General features: G+C 43.0%; 1 protein-coding gene across 1 annotated transcript in view; it reads right to left on the reverse strand.

Annotated features, from left to right (window-relative positions):
• The window catches only part of epas1b (endothelial PAS domain protein 1b), a 69,123-nt gene that overhangs the window by 27,491 nt on the left and 37,421 nt on the right, over positions 1–4,211 (reverse strand). The gene's annotated exons all lie outside the window — the stretch shown is intronic.

Genomic DNA, 4,211 nt, shown 5'->3' on the forward strand with positions numbered 1-4,211 from the left:
TGTGTGTGTGTGTGCGCACATCAGGCTTGTTTTCCTTCTTGAAGCATTGGCTCGGGGCCAAAACAAACCAGTGCAGCTTCTTCCTGCATCTCAGGCCACTCCTGATCCCCGGCCCTGACAAATTACACCCAAAACTACACAAGCTTTCATAATAGCTGCCCACTTTTAGAACATAACTTGCACATTATGCAATTATATTCAAATATGTACAGCGCAGTGTCCAAACATTTATACACAGAGACTCCAGTGTGTCCACAATGTCTCATTTCTGAGCTAATTAAAACAAAAAACACAGCTAGCGCCTAACTGGACCCAGCGCAAGAGGGTGTGTGTGTGCGGACCGCGGCTTAGCGCTGAACAAAGCCCAGTAGCTGATGGGGTTAGACTCTAACCCCATCAGCTACTGGGCTTTGTTCAGAGAGCCTCTAACCGTTAGAGGCTCTCGCAGTTCCCTTTAACTGAGATAAGAAGGGCCAGTTCTCAAGGCTCCCGGCAAGGCTCGGGGCTTTAGTTTGGAGCTGGGCCCAGATAGCGTTAACCCCAGGGGGGGCCCAGAGCTTTCTCATGGGCCCCGGGGAGCTGGGGAGACTCTCAAGGCCGAGTCCAAAGACCAGCGGCACCTTTGGCCTAAATACTGAGCTGCGATTACCAGTCATTTGGGCCGAGTTGCACTTTTCTTCTCTCTGTTGTTCTTTGGATGTGTAACTGCCCTTGTTTCTCAAATAATAGAGTGTAGAAACGATGACAGGGACAGCTGCTGTTCAGATAATCATTTCCTCTCTCACTTTTTGACATTGGTTCTGTTGCACTGGACAGAATGCAGTGACAGGACAGCGGGGTCATGTTAGATTCTCACAGTGTGTGCTTTATTTCACCGATTCATGGTGGGGTTTCTTTTTTCTTTGTAATGACAGTTATTCTGGTTCCTGCTTGAGTCCTGCTCTCGCAACAGTTTCAAACAGAAGACTTGAAAAGACAAACTTTAGGGTGTGTAACACATAACAAAACCATCAGAGGAAACCCTGTTAACGTCATATATGCTCTGATCTGCTCTACAGTTACTGAAGACTTAAATTTCATGTTTTCTATCTGAGAGTTTCATGACAAAGGACATAAAAACAGCAAAAAAGAAAGATCTCAATGTCACTAAAATAATGTTATGAAACAACCTAAGAGACATAAATTTTAACAATGAGCTAAACAGATTAAGGTCACAGAAACATATTGGTATTGGTAAACCCACTATTCAAACTTGGCCCCCCTCAACTGAGAGCAGCGATGGTAGAACAAGGTAGACAGTGAATGGAGTGAGGGAGCTCGGTTATCAAGAACAAAGCAGTGAATAAGAGAAAATAAACAGTATTTTTGGACACACTGACGTGGGATGAGAGGCGATGACACGCAGCAAAGGGCCACAGTCTGCTGTGTGTATCTCACCCCTTCCTCGGTCAAACAGACACACAGTCCGCAGCTCTTTATACATTGATAGTCTTGCATAGACCTATCTCTACACACACTTAGTTTTGGTGCTGTGCCAGCGCTGGAGAGCAGAAGAGAGAGATGGAGACAGCGATCTGCTCACTACGTTTTTTATATAGTCCCGACCTCAGACCCTGCACGCTGCCAAAAGGTTGACATCCAGAAATGTTATGAAAATAAGAAACTCCAGGCAATGCGGGTAGGGTCTCTGCAGATACAGACGTCAGGTAGGAAAATCCTACTTAGTATGCCTTTAAACTAAACAAGATAAAATCTTGAGTCACTAGGGGGTGTATTTTTCCACTTCTGAAGATGCTTACCAGTCTTTGTGCTCATATATATATATATATCCCAGTCAGCTTTACCTCCTAATCAGCAGATCACTGTTCCCAGCTGAAGTCCTGTTACATAAGAAAGCTTGCATATGTGCTTTTGGGTGCATATACAGTATGTTTGTATGTGTACGAGTGTGTGTGTCAGTGAGTGTGCATGCAAGCATGTTTGGCGCCAAGGCAGACGTGTGTTATGGCTAGCAGGGGTAATGCCAGCACCAGTCGCACGATGGGCAGAGCTCCTTACTTCCTCTGCAATCTCTCCTCCATCATGGAGCAATCAGACCGGCCTGATAACGCTGTTATCTGCTGCTGCATCTCATGGATCTCCCTGTCCTCTCCTCCCCTCTCACCCACTGCTTTCCTACCCTCATTACCGCTACTCCGCCCCGTCATGCACTCATATGCCTTCTTCTTTCCTCCTGCTCTCCACTTATAGAATCAGTCATCCCTTCCTCTCCTCCTCACAAATATGTCCTCCCCACCTCCATCCCCCCTCCTTTTTCTTCCTCATCTCTTCTGTCCTCCTTCCCCCTATACTTTCCCTTCATCTGCGAGAGCGGGTCTGATAACTGTGCTAGAATTTCCAGGAATTTTGCTCGTTTTATTGTCGAATTTAAAGGGTCGGTCCACCCAAATTACAAGAACGGCTTATTGTCCAACGCAAGGTTTGCAGAGTAATAGGGACAGCGTTTTTCAAATGTAATTTTTGAATGCTTTGAGTTTCATTTACATTCATTGGCGTCATTATCTCCAAATCTTGGAACATGAAACTGAAACTATCTGCATAACTAGATGCCACTGGGGGTAAGCCAGTAAACATTTTTGTTTTTTTAGGTTTTGAGTTTCAACACAGAACTTTGTATATGTGAAAAATGTAATTATTACGCAAACTGCTTACAGCACAATTGACAGTTAAGTAATCGTGTTATTTTATCACTTAAACTCGCTTGTTTTTACAATCACAAAACTTTTTATAGAAGATGTTAATGTATATTGTATAGAGCTACTTTATATTGCCTAATCAGGAGAAATGAATTTATATAAATGACTTACTACATTTGAATTATATTAATACACTTTTCATTTGTAATTGTTACCAGGCTAGTATGATTTCTTATACAGTTTTTAATGTTTTTTCACACGTAATATTCTAATATGTATATTATTCTCAACTGTTAACTATAAAGCACTTTGAGCTGCATTTACTAAAGGTGCTATATAAATAAAGGAGTTACTGAGAGTGATTGATTCATTATCTAATTGATAACACAGAAATAGGAAGTAGCGGTCACCTTTGTTTGAGGAAGTGTTTGTTGTATCCATCAGCAAACAAAGCAAAGTGATTAATAAAAACACAATAAGTAGGGTAATAAGAATAGAGAATAAGATGGCAGTTGGCAGTGTAATGATTTACAGATAAGGCTAAGTTCTTGTATTAATCAAAACACTTCCCTGTTCCACTGGCAGCTTGTTATTATTACAATGGCTTGTTGAGCAGCCAATTATTGTCCAATGCCACAGAACCGGATTTTAAATGTCAGATCAGGTTAATAAAAAACATGGATTAAGTGATTCACCATGTTCAGTTTTTCTCCTTATTATATAATGACATAATCAAAAAAAAATGTAAAGGTGCATACAATGATGAAATATGGAATAGATCTGACTTTTAATTAACCATGAGGAACTTTAATGGAGCTCAGATGTCGAGGACAGACGGTGTCTCACTTCATGACCTTCTGTCCTGAAGGCACAGACTGTTTCATAACTCTGTTAAGGAAAAATAAGCCTATTTTTTTTTTTTTTTTTACCACTGACGCTGCTCCAGTTGTTTAATGTTGTTGTTCTCTGATCTCACTTCGAGACACAGACGCAGTGGAGGAATTCCAGAACAATAGGTCTGTTTCTTTGTTTAGCTTCCTCAACTTCTAATTTTAATTGAGACAAGAGGAAGGAGCGCAAAGAAAAGGTCCAACAAATACCTTCCTACTTTACTGGACAATTAGTCATACATACACACACACACACACGCACCACACCACACCACACGACACACCCCCAGCGCACACCACACGCGGGACAAAACTCTGTCAACGCTTGCTGGCAACTTCAGCGCTCTTCCATCCTTGCAGACCTGTCAAATGCCCAGCCTTCATATATTTCTCACTGTGTGCCACGGCGTACCCATGGTCCATATCGCAGCGAGTTTCATTGCGTGATGCGCAGGAACCGTGCACTAGCCACGCCACGCCTCAATGATGGAGGCCCTTGTTCGTCCAGCACGTGCAGCAGCCTGCCACCCGCTATCAGCCCACACCAGTGGATGTAACCTGAGAGCCGAAGGGAGTCAGAAACGAACGTCGTCTCCTTTGCGCGCTGCAGCGAGCCTGCATCGAC

The sequence above is a fragment of the Morone saxatilis genome, unplaced genomic scaffold, assembly GCF_004916995.1.
Source record: "Morone saxatilis isolate NCDOM2014 unplaced genomic scaffold, NCSU_SB_2.0 Contig19, whole genome shotgun sequence".
Taxonomy (NCBI): Eukaryota; Metazoa; Chordata; class Actinopteri; family Moronidae; genus Morone; species Morone saxatilis.